Genomic DNA, 12,640 nt, shown 5'->3' on the forward strand with positions numbered 1-12,640 from the left:
TGGGTTGGTACCAACTTCTCTGTCTCTGAGTGCACCCACTTTGGAAACAAAGTGGTTTTATTGTGATCTTTCCTGTGTGCACACTCGGGGCTCCGAGAAGAATAAAGGAAAGATTCACCTCTATTTCTGCCTGGTTTGGCCACCGGGGTTAGCACAACCCTACCACGGGGTGAAATATGGTCTCTGCTCTGTGTGATGTTCTGTTTTGATGTGAAGATGATACTCAGTTTATGTTATGCCAAAGTATTACGGGTTTTACTTGTCTTAAAACCATCGCTATGTTACATTTGGAAAAATATATTTTTTTTTGTTCTGCAAGATAACTCTGTAAAATATTTTATTTTGCATATTGCACTTGGTAAATGCTCATGTTTGCACGCTAGCATATGTCTCTTGCTTACTGAGTTGTTGATAACTCACCCCCCTATCTTCATAATATTTTCAGATGATGTGGATAGTCCAACTGAGGATCGGGTTTAGTTTGGTGAGTATGATTAAGCTGAGGAGGTGATGTTAAGAGAAGGAATTCTGATGTCCTTCAGATTTAATGTCTCTTAGATTTAATTTTATCTTGGGTTAGTAAGACTCGTTAAGTTATCAGTTTGGTTTGTTATGACTACCGGGAGATTGTGGACTCCTTAGTTTTTTTTTTTGTTCTGTTGCAATATTGGTTTTATGGAGTTTTCAAGGTATTTTTTATTGGAAGACTTGAGTTTGAGTTTTGATAATAAAGTATTTGATGGAGATTTATTTTAATTGTGTCGAAATTTATGTTTATAAGTCACAGGTAGTAATTCTCTAAGCCACCCGGATTTGGAACGTTACAAGCTATGCATCTCACTTTCGCCAGCCGTGCCTGCAACATTTCTTTCTTTTGCCGTGCGAATCTTCTCCTCAATCCCGTGTTGCGCTGACCTTCTTCCTCTGATCCCGTGTTGCCCTAAGGAGAAAAGCCCCATCAAGCTGCACCTGCGCCATCTCATCTTGCTTTGTCGTGCGAATCTTCTCCCTCATCCAGTGTTCCGTCTTACCAGCTGCCCCTGCACCCTTAGCCGTGCGAATCTCCGTACCTATTCTGCAAAAGGAGAAGAGCCCCATCAAGCACAACCGATGGTCTTCTGCCCTCTAGAAGAACAGTCGCTTCGCGTGGGTTTCCACGGCCGAGATCCTTCTGCCCTCTGCAACAACAGTGGCTTCAAGTGGGTACTTTTTGGAGATTTTCCCAATCTCCCGCCCAATCCTCCGTTTGTCTGTTGCAGACCAAATTTGCCTATATATTCAACATGGCGAAAACCATGAAATCCACCCATATTGGCATTTGCAACCCTCGAGCCTCTGTCCTCAACTCTGCCCATCAACGACATATCACCCATTCCACGACCCACCATGGATCCGAAAACGCGGTCGTAGCAAGTAACCCTTCCTCAACTTCCATTTCAAGTGATTATCATAATTTTTATTGAATATTCTATACTGGTATATGCGTGTTGCTACCCATGAATTGGTGAAGATTTTGGGTTTTGATCGAGGGGCTGGTATAACATTCCCGTGATTGCATTTGAGAGATTAACAGACATTTCGGCATTGCAGCGATCTCTGCGGGTCGCAGGAGTGAGTGAGTGAGGGGCATGGAGTTTATAGTCCTTTTTCTTATTTAAGATTCGTTTATCATACCTTATGCTGTTTAATTATTTTTGCTTGTTTAGTTATCTAATTTTTTCTTAGACATTTATCGGACTTGATTTATAGTTATATTTCTTTGAAGTTTAAACTTTGTATTCCATTTTTTTGTTTAGTTAAAATATATATAATTGTTAGAATAATGCTTGTTGTAAGCACCCGGTGCAAACGGCTTGTAAATGGGGTTGATGTGGAAACTACTCATCCCAAATTTCCCAAATTTGAAATACTATCGAACTGTGATGAGAGAGAGACTGAGCTGATGAGAGAGAGAGCTGATGAGAGATAGACCTAGCTGATGAGAGAGACGACCCGAGGAGCGAGAGATAGAGAGAGTTGATGAGAGAGAGCTGATGAGAGAGAATATGTGCGTTTAGAGAAAGGAAAAAAATAATAATATGCGTATGACATGGCATGGACGACTACACGTCAGTTGTATTTAACGACTGTATATAGAAGAACTGTTCCAAGAAAGCATATATAGCCGCGCTACTGTGCCGCTTGCACAGTACTGCTATGGATGACCGCCGGACATGCCACGTGTATAGTAAATTATTAAAAAAAATACCGATCTAAAGTCGCATTTCAGAAAATTGTTCTTCACTGAGCATAAAGTTGCCGTCTTCTCTATTCCAGAATGAGCCAATTGAATTACGTCAAGAGCCATCACTTTGGCAATTTTGGCGGCATCTCTCGCATTCGGCAGGAGCATTAAATCAATCTACAGTACAAACTCACTTAACTCAGCTCGGATAGTAGAAGAGGCTCAACTAAGTTCAGTTTAACTTTAAGCTGAGTCTAACATCTGAATACCCAATTCTCAAATTACTAAATTCATCTCAATTCAAAATCTTTTTATACGTGAAACTCATAATCTTTTTCAAACACTTTTTTACATTCGGGACTCACAACCTTTTTCAACTTCTCATAAATATATATAAAATCATCTTAACATCTAAATATATTTAAACTCATCTTAGGTGGACCTCACAAAACTCACTCCACCATCTCAACTAATTGTTATTCATAAGGAACTAAACTAAACTAAACTAAACTCCAAACGCAGTACTCCGTTTGGTTCCTCAACCAAGCTTATTGCAGTTTACTTTTAGACCTCTTCTATTATTCAAACAACAACTTGAATTGCATTTGAACTGGATTAAGTGAGTTTATACTGTAGATTAATTTAATGTTCTTGTCAAATGCAAGAAATGCCGCCCAAATTGCCAAAGTGATGGTTCTTGACGTGATTCAACAGGCTCAGTCTGGAATAGAAAAGACAACAACTTTTTGCTCTAGGATTTTGCGGCAACTTGATGATCAATCTTTTTCAGATATCACTTCAACAACATTAGTTGAACAGTTCTTCTATATACAGTCGTTAGATACAACCAGCGTGCAGTCGTCTATGCTATGTCAGACGCATATTATTTTTTTTCCTTTCTCTAGAGGCACATGTGCTCTCTCATCAGCTTACTCTCATCAGCGCTCTCTCTCTCTCTCATCAACTCTCTCGCTATTCAAGTCATTTGGGTCGTCTCTCTCTCTCATAAGCTCTCTCTCTCATCAACTCAGTCTCTCTCTCATCAACTCTCTCTCACATCCCGATAGTATTTCGAATTTGGAGGGTTTGGGATGAGAAGTTTCCACGTCAGCTCCGTTTGCACTAGGCGACAAGCGTTTTTCTAATTATTATGATTGAGATGTGAATAATGATTTTATAGAAATGTCTTTGGGCGACGGATGACACAATAAAAACAGTTGTTGTACCCGCTCATCTAAGTAACGTATTTATAAATTGATATGGCCGGATTGCACAAAACATCTTGTGCGCTTGTGATTTTGGCATGAAGTTCATATATGTGTATACTGGGTGGGAGGAAACAGCCAATGATGCACGCATTTTCATGGATACATTGAGTCGAATTCAGAATCAATTTCTATGGCCACAAAAGGTAAATTGTATTTACAAGAATAAATAGAAAATGTTGTATTTTCAAATATTGTAAGTGTATTTATTTCGCAAAATCACTGATTCTGGTTGATTTAAAAATGTAGTTAGATATCTTGTCAATGCAGCTTTTTCCTGCATAGAAATGTTTATGCTGCCTTATTCAAGAGAAAGATATCATCGATTAGATCGTTATAGTAGACATCGCTTTCGAGAATATAAAGATTATTTCAACTATTGTCATGTCTCTCTACGAAAAGTTATTGAATGCGCATTCGCATTGTTGAATAAACTGTTTCAAATTTTGTATATCATGTCTCGATATCACCCTATTAGGCAATGCATGATCGTTACTGCATGTTATACACTATACAACATGATTAAAACGGTGATGCCTAATGATAAGTTCATTCAGGGTGTATTGAATCATCGGTCCTCAATATAAAATATGGCTGCGGATGCTGATGCGAGTGAATTATCTCATGTGATCGACATGTCTAGTGAATTGGCCCAAGCAATGGGGCAATGAGGGATGCGATTGCGTTACCAATGTGGGCACTTCGAATTGACCAATAAATGTGATATTGACAAATCTTATTTGTGTCTATTTGTATTGTGGTTTACCATGTATTTATGTTTCGTATGTAAGCCGATGAAATGTATATTTTTGTTTGAAATGCTAAATTATGAAACATGTTATAATTTCTAATTGTATTTTGAATTTTGGGAGTAGAAAGATATCGCAAATTTGTTAAAGACATGTAAGCATGTTTGTGAATTGTGTATTTAACAGCAACCAATTGAAAAATTACTATGTATAGTTTTTGGAAAAAACATGCAATGGTTATTGATATTAAAAAAAAATGAAATGTAGTAATATTTTATGACAATTCACAGACTACAGATAGTTATTTTTATATGTAAAAAAAATGCATTAGCTATTTATGGTATCATTTGTTTGGAAATAAAAGAAATTGTCGAATTTATTTTAGGAATTATTATCTACATTATAATATAAATAAGAAGAAATTTTCGTATATCTAAATATATTTGTAAAATGAAATTATTATCGTACATTATTTTTCAAATATGTTTGAAGCTATTTATACCAGAAAACTTTGAATATAAATTTCATAATTACTAGCGTAATATCCTTTCAACTTTCTTTTACTATATACAAAATTTATTTATACATTATTATAAAGTCCAAACGAATTTTTGGACATTATTTTGTAATTTATGGTCTTTTTTCTTTATTTTTGGAAAGATTTATACATTAAAATATAAATAAAACAATTTTTATATTTAAATAGTGTAATGTATGTTACTGTGAGAGATTATTATTTTTTTTTTCAGATTTTTCCCCATTACTAAAGTAATTTTGGTAATTTTAATCTATAAATTTGAAATAAATATAATCATTAAAATATATATTCATAATTATGCAAATATCTCATTCATTGGATGGGGCCCACCATATCTCCCTTCCCACAAAAGTTAAAACATCACATCTCACATTTATATCCAAGCATATCTTATTATGGGACCCATAAATTTTTATAAAACCATATCTAATTCTCAACTCATAAATTTGAATACTATTCACAAAAATTTATAAAATTCTCATCTTATCTCACCTTCCAAGAGCATCTTATGGTGCGGATTTTGCACCTTATCTCATTGGTATTATGCTGTTGTTAGGATTTGAATTAGGGTGTGTGTTTGTGCTCTATATTGGTTTTGAGTCTCTTGACACTTTGGAAAACAAAATACATGCCAAATTATGAAGGCCAAGGCCATCGTTCCTCTATGTTTGCATATACTCTAAAATTAAACACTACTCACCAACTATGCAGTGTTTTAAGTGATTTGATTGAAGTATTTGACTTATGAAACTACATTTTAGATTAATAAGTATAATTGAAGTTTAAGGTCTCGTTTATTTTTGCAGATGAGATGAGATTAATAAGTATAATTGAAGTTTAAATCGTTCTTTAAGTACACTAGAAGTGCGTTCTATGATATTATGAAGCGAGAAATGACGATAATTGAAATAGTCTTTGCATAGAAATTGACGCTGATTATGGCGCTCAGTTCTGTGGTACCATTCTCGGGAATAGGGGCAAAATATCTGTAATGCTTGGGAAAACATAATCGACCAAATAATATTTACCTAACAACATAGATTTCAAAACACACATTGAGATGAATTGAAACGGAAAATACATCACAAAAAAATCAAACATCTTTGCATTAAATAATAAAAGAAGTTTACCCTCAGGTGGCCATGGAAATTGGGTGGATCTTTGACTCTACGCATGGAGATACGAGCGTCATGCACTATTCCCTCCCATTCGGTGTATACAAATATGAACTTCATTATGGTTTCAATTGCAGTAGTTTGAAGTTAATTATTTGTTGTAAATAATTGAAAATTCCTTACCCTAAACCACGAAAAGTTTCCATGGCTGCTTGCAATATAGGGATGCATGTCTGTGAACTTTTGTTGGATAATATGTCTCCCAAGCTCATATAGGGCCTTTATCACCCTTCTTACATGTTTATTAATTGTTTAGCTCGAATGTTAAAATCAGTCACCAACAATTTGTTGGGCCTATGCATGGCCCACAAGCAGGCAAAAGATGGCTACAAAGTCCTACACGGTCACCGATCGTCTAGAATCATGCAACAAATAATTTCCACATAACAACAAGCATAATGTGCGAAATGTTGAAATTGGTAAATGTAAGCACCGCTGGACCATGGGATCAAGGGTGATGAAGGTAGAGCTGTATCAATTTCACAAAATGAGCAAATGGATGCCATTCGTCATCGATGTCCATGATCGGTCTCGATCCCTTGCTACACTTTGCTGTGAAAGACTCAACTTTACCCTCATAGCATTCCGCGCATTATGCTCGTTGTTACACTTTGCTGTGAAAGACTCAACTTTACCCTCATAGCATTCCGCGCATTATGCTCGTTGTTACGTGAAAATCACTTGTTACGTGATTCTAGATGATCGATGACGGTGGAGGAATTTGTAGCCATCTTTTGCTTGCTTGTGGGCCACGCAATGGCCCAATAAATTGTCGGTGACTGATTTCAACATTTGAGCCAAACAATTAACAAACGTATGATAAGGGTGATGAAGGTCCTAGGTGATCTTGGGAGACATATTATCTAGTTAAATTCACAAACAAGGTGCATCCCTATATTGCAAGCAACCACTGAAATATTTCGTGGTTTGGGGTAAGGAATTTTCATTTATTTAGAACAAATAATTAACTTCAAACTACTGCATTTGAAACCATAATTAAATATATTTAATGTAGATTTTTACACTGGATTTTATTTCTGCATTGACAGTAATGCGTTGGTGCAATAGACGATAACTATGATGGATGTCATAGTACCAACCTCAGTATATGAGACATTTAGAAACCAGCATGGGCGAATTGCTCAAAATGTATTGTGTATATGTGACTTGGATATGGAGTTCACATTTGTATACACCGGATGGGAGGGAACAACGCATGGCACACGTGTCTTTCTCTATGCGTTGAGTCAAAGAACCACCCAATTTCAATGGTCGCCTAAGAGTAGGGGTGGCAATATGTGAGACGACCCGTTAACCCAACATGAACACGACACGATAAAAGCGGGTTAGGGTTTAGCTTTAACGGGTTCGGGTCAAAACGGGTTGATCCGTTAAGACACGATAGCTTAACGGGTTGATAACGGGTCAACCCGTTATGACCCATTAAGAAAGTTAAAGTTACAATTATACCTTTATACCTAAAAAATAAAATTTTTGGGATTTTAATTTCGATATTTTTATTGTTTGGATTGTAATTTTGGACTTGTAGTTAGTTTTATATTTTTTTTATAGATATTGTGATTTTAACATTTATATAAAATTATGCTAAACTTAATTAGATTAATGGAGTTAATTTTGGGTCTGTTCAATCCATTTACATAAATGGGTCAAAACGGGTTGACACGACACGACCTGTTATGTTAATGGGTTGTGTTAGGGTTTGAAATCTTGACACGATAAGCTTAACGGGTCGGGTTAGGGTTGACCTAAATAGTATAATATACATGTCTTGACACGACACGAACACGACCCGTTAACACGATTTGACGCCCCTACCTGAGAATAAACTTCTTATATTATTTAATGTAAAGATGTTTGATTTTTTGTGATGTATTTTTTGTTTCAAGTCATCTCACCTTGTGTTTTGGATGCACTACGGGGATTTTGCCCTTATCCTTGAGAACTCTACCACAGAAGTGAGCACCATATCAACGTCAATTTCGAGGGTACAAAGACTATTTTAATTACCGTTATTCCTCATTTCGTAATATTATATAACACTTTTTGTTTATTTAAAGAATGTTAATGCTAGCGAATTTCGTTGGGAGGCAAGGACTCATCGTGATAGCATGTTGTGTGCTACATAATTTCATTAGAATGGGGACTCTCGACGACTAGTTATTTTGGTATTGGAGCAAGAGGTAGTTTCCTGTTATTGAGCAGCAAGTTGGTGATGGGACAGGGTGATCTCGTAGTTTGGACATGACCACTGAAGCAGTAGAAGCTATGGCTGCAATAAGAAATGAGATTGCCATACCGATATGGGAAAATAGAGGTGGCTATTGAATGTTTAATTAAAAATAATGATGTATGCGTCATTTTCTTTATTTATTGTAGTGTACTTGTTAAGCGGAATAGTTGTATATGTTTTATAATATTTAATATTGGTACTATTTCACACGCATTGAATATAATTATTTGATGACATGTGTTGAATTAGAAATGAGATCATCTTATGCACGTATTGCAGTTTATAACGTTAACAAATTTTGTAATTCGAATTTAATAAAAGTAATATATAAGTGTCTACTTTTTTGGATTCTTGAAATAAGAAAATCAGAGATTTATCTAAAGTCGATTTCTCATTTAACGTGTATTATTATATATTGAATTAATAACATGAAAAAGTAGTATTTTTCATACGTGTGCATTTTTATCAAGGTTTGTATGTTGGTAATTATGTGCTGGGTCCTATGGATAATATTTGTTTTTTCAAAAGCTGAAAAATTGGCATCGTGTTTCTGCTTTTGTAGCATACATCCCAATGATTTAAAAATGGCAAATATTTGGTTAGACCCACAACTTTATTAATTAATGGCAAATATTTAAATAATTATTACCCAATCATTTAAAAATGCATACAATAATCGATGAGACCCACAACTTAAAAATATTAAAACGATCTCATTTCACTTCTACAAACAAACACACATATTTAGAAATTATCTCATCTCATCTCAATTCAAATATCAATACTATTCACACAAATCTAAAAAAATCTCATATCATCTGTGAAAACAAACAAGGCCTAAGTGTTGACAAAAATAATAAAATCAAATATTAAATTAAATTATGAGGATATGCTCATCAGTGGCTTTTCTAGATTTTCTTTTATAAGGATATTATAAAATACATTTGAAACATATATTTGATGTAAAATATGGAGTATTTTTGTTATAATGTTTATAAAAATAAAAGGAATGACGATTAAAATAATCAAAATAGATACTATACATCTTAGCTCTATTTTTGGGAGTTGTGAATTAGATTGAGGTCAACTTTTTAGTGTTTATTCTATATGCTTCTTTTTTAAGCTTTGAAATTCTAAACCCTAAATGGAAACGAAATATTGTAACTTACGGGTCCTAAACTAAGATTTAGAATTTAAAATTTTCTGTTTTGAGATAGAGTTTGTGTTTTGTGGGATTTTTCTACCCTTCAAGCCCATACGCCTTAGTGTTTATCTCCTAGTTGAATAAGTTTCCTAATGGGAGACCAACTCACGTAAAAAGTCATTTTATAAGGTTGCGTTTGGATGTTGACTTCTTTATAAATAGTAGTGAGTTGAGTAGTGAAGAGAATTATATGGGGCCCATCTAAACTGAGTTTAAAGTATGTTTGGATGTTAATATGTGTTTAATACTTTTTATGGGAAACTGAAAAAGGTTGTGGATCTCACGTATAATGATGTTTTAAGTTGAAAAAGGTTGTGGGTCTCACGTATAAGAAAGTTTTGAGTTGGGATGAGTTTAGTAATTTGAGTGTTGGGTGTTTGGATGTTAGATTCAGCTTAAAATTAGACTAAACTCAGTTAAGTTTGGGAACTAAACACAACCTAAATCCTCTCTGCTTCCCCAAAATATTCCCATCACCAAACCCACAGAACCCCCACGGCCAAAACCTCCTCACATAAAAACCAAATTTCCCTACCCATAAAGCCACCCCATCAGAAACCACCACAGAAAATGCCGATGTAAGTCTTCCTCCCCTCACGATCTGCGTTGAATCCTAAACCCCCCACTCCGTCACTCTTTCTCCACTATCAACAACCAGTCAGGCCCTGTGTGTTCTGCTTAGCCCATCATCGACTGCAGAGAACGTTGGACCACCTCCTAGTGGCCACAGAGATCGTTGACCAACCAAGTTCCGTCGAACCCACACCTTCCTGGTAAGCCCACGCTGGAATCCTCCTTCCCTCTCCATCGTTTTCCATCTGACAGTTCCTCTCTCTCTAAACTCTCTCTTTCTCCCTCTATGTCGCACCACCATAGTCAGGAGGATCCTTTAGCTGCTCTGTCGCTAACCTCAACTAGCCACTAGACCCACCGTCGTAGTGGCCGTCTCCCTTTCTCGGTGAGTATTGCACCACCCTCTCTCCCGTTAGCCTGTCTTCCCTCTTTTATTTCTTCTGTTTCAACCTTCCCAAAATGCCCTTTTTATTGGGCTTAGTTTTGTTGGGGCTGGGCTTAGTTTTAACATGATTGGTGTTTAAATCTGGTGGGCTTGATTTATTATATTTCAGACACTATCATAATAGGCTAAGTGGGTTGATTTCATATGGGCTTGATGTCTAAATTGGACTGGTTGTGTTTACAAAAACTGTTTTAGTGATTTTAAGTGGGTTGTTTTTTTTAAATGCGGCTTGGCTAATAATTAAGTAGGCCAAAGTTTTTACTTAAATAAATATATTAGTCATAGACTCATTTTTATAAGAAAATGTATAAAGAATTTGAAATATATTTTAAATTATACTATTGAGCCTATTATTTTAGTTAATATTCCTTTTGTCTATTTAGTCGGATTTTAATAAAATTATTACGTTATACTTTAAATAGAAAGTCAAGGAATATTTTATGAGTTTTAATAATATTACTATCTATTAACCTTAGTATAACTGAACATGTATTAAATAATCCTGGTGGGATGATTTTATGTAATTAGCATGTTGCGACACGCTGTTCGAGAAACGTTAGTGACGATTAGTGCCTCGTATATGTCACAAGTTATGACGTGTGATGGTGGAAGCAGTGCTAAGAGGTAAGTAGAATGATCATAATTGTATGTATACTGTAAATATTATAATTGTGCATGAAAAATGTGATGATTACCTACGCTATGCTAAAGTTAAGGTTAGACCCCTTTCATGATCGTCGATGAATTATGATGATATGCTTGTAAGTGAGCCTATGTATGTTATGCTTATGTAGATTGTTGTGTGATGGATGAGATGTCATGAAAATCACATGTATGCCATGTAATGTTCACACAGTGATTAAATCATGTATGATATGTAATGTCATAAAGTATTTAGATCATTTATGCCATGTAACGTTCATGTAGTGCTTAGATCATGTATGTCATTAATGTTTATAAAATGTTTAATCATATAAAGCCATGTCATGTTATGTTGTGCCATGTACAAGAGTATGCCACGTTAGAAAAAATCCATGAAATCCAATAAGTTCTCATACATTAAGAAAGATAAGATGTTTTAAGGTTACACAGATCCAAGCATGTTCACCACAAGATATGATAAGCGGTGCCACAAACCCAAATGTGGTTTACTATATGTTAAATGAAACACAGACTCAAGTATGTTTCACTACATGTTATGTTAAGACGGTGCCACGAACCCAAGCATGGTTTACCATATGTAAAGTGAAATACGGACTCAAGCGTGTTTCACTGCATGTTATGTTAAGACAGTGCCACAAACTGAAGCGTGGTTCACCATATGTTAAGTAAAATACAGATTCAAGCATGTTTCACTACAGAATACGTTAAGACGGTGCCACAGACTCAAGCATGGTTCACCATATGTTAAGTAAAACACGGACTCAAGCTTGTTTCAGTAAAGAATATGTTAAGACAGTGTCACAGACTCAAGCGTGTTTCACTACAGAATATGTTAATATGGTGCTACGGACTCAAGCGTGGTTCACCATATGTTAAGTGAAATACGGATTCAAGTATATTTCACGGCATGATATGACATGTAGGTGGTGTTACGGACTCAAGTGTGGTTCACCATATGATAATTGAAAGACAAGATGAACAAGTCATGTATGCTCATTAGGAAATGTATGAAGTCAGCCATTAATGAATTCACGTTACATGTATTGCTGTGGTTATGTATGATTCCACTCATGTTGATGATGAATAGGTATGCTATTTGAATCTGTGACGATATATGTAAAGTTTTTCAAGTTCTCAAAATTAAGCCTATGCTAAGTTAAGTTATGGTTACGGTATGGTGTGCTATTTAGTGACTACTAGAAGCATCACGCACTCTGAAGAGTCCACATAACCACAACTGAGCGAGTCTGAGATCTTGGTTGCTACTGCTACCAGACTCCTCCAGCATTTTGCCGATGGTCACAGCATAGGAGCTTGGACTCCTAGGGTTGGTTGCACTCTAAATTAGTTTACATAGCAGCATCCTCTAAACTTTGATGGCACGTCGGAGGCACTCAATGTGGAAGGCTGGATTAAAAGGATGGAGAAGATCTTCAGGGCTCTTTTTTGTGTTGATGAGCAGAAAGTGGAGTATACTACCTATGTACTAGTAGATGTGGCAGATGAGTGGTGGTCTTCTACACGAGAATTACTACAGCTTGAACTTGGCGAAG

The sequence above is a fragment of the Juglans microcarpa x Juglans regia genome, chromosome 4D (assembly GCF_004785595.1).
Source record: "Juglans microcarpa x Juglans regia isolate MS1-56 chromosome 4D, Jm3101_v1.0, whole genome shotgun sequence".
Classification (NCBI taxonomy): Eukaryota; Viridiplantae; Streptophyta; class Magnoliopsida; order Fagales; family Juglandaceae; genus Juglans; species Juglans microcarpa x Juglans regia.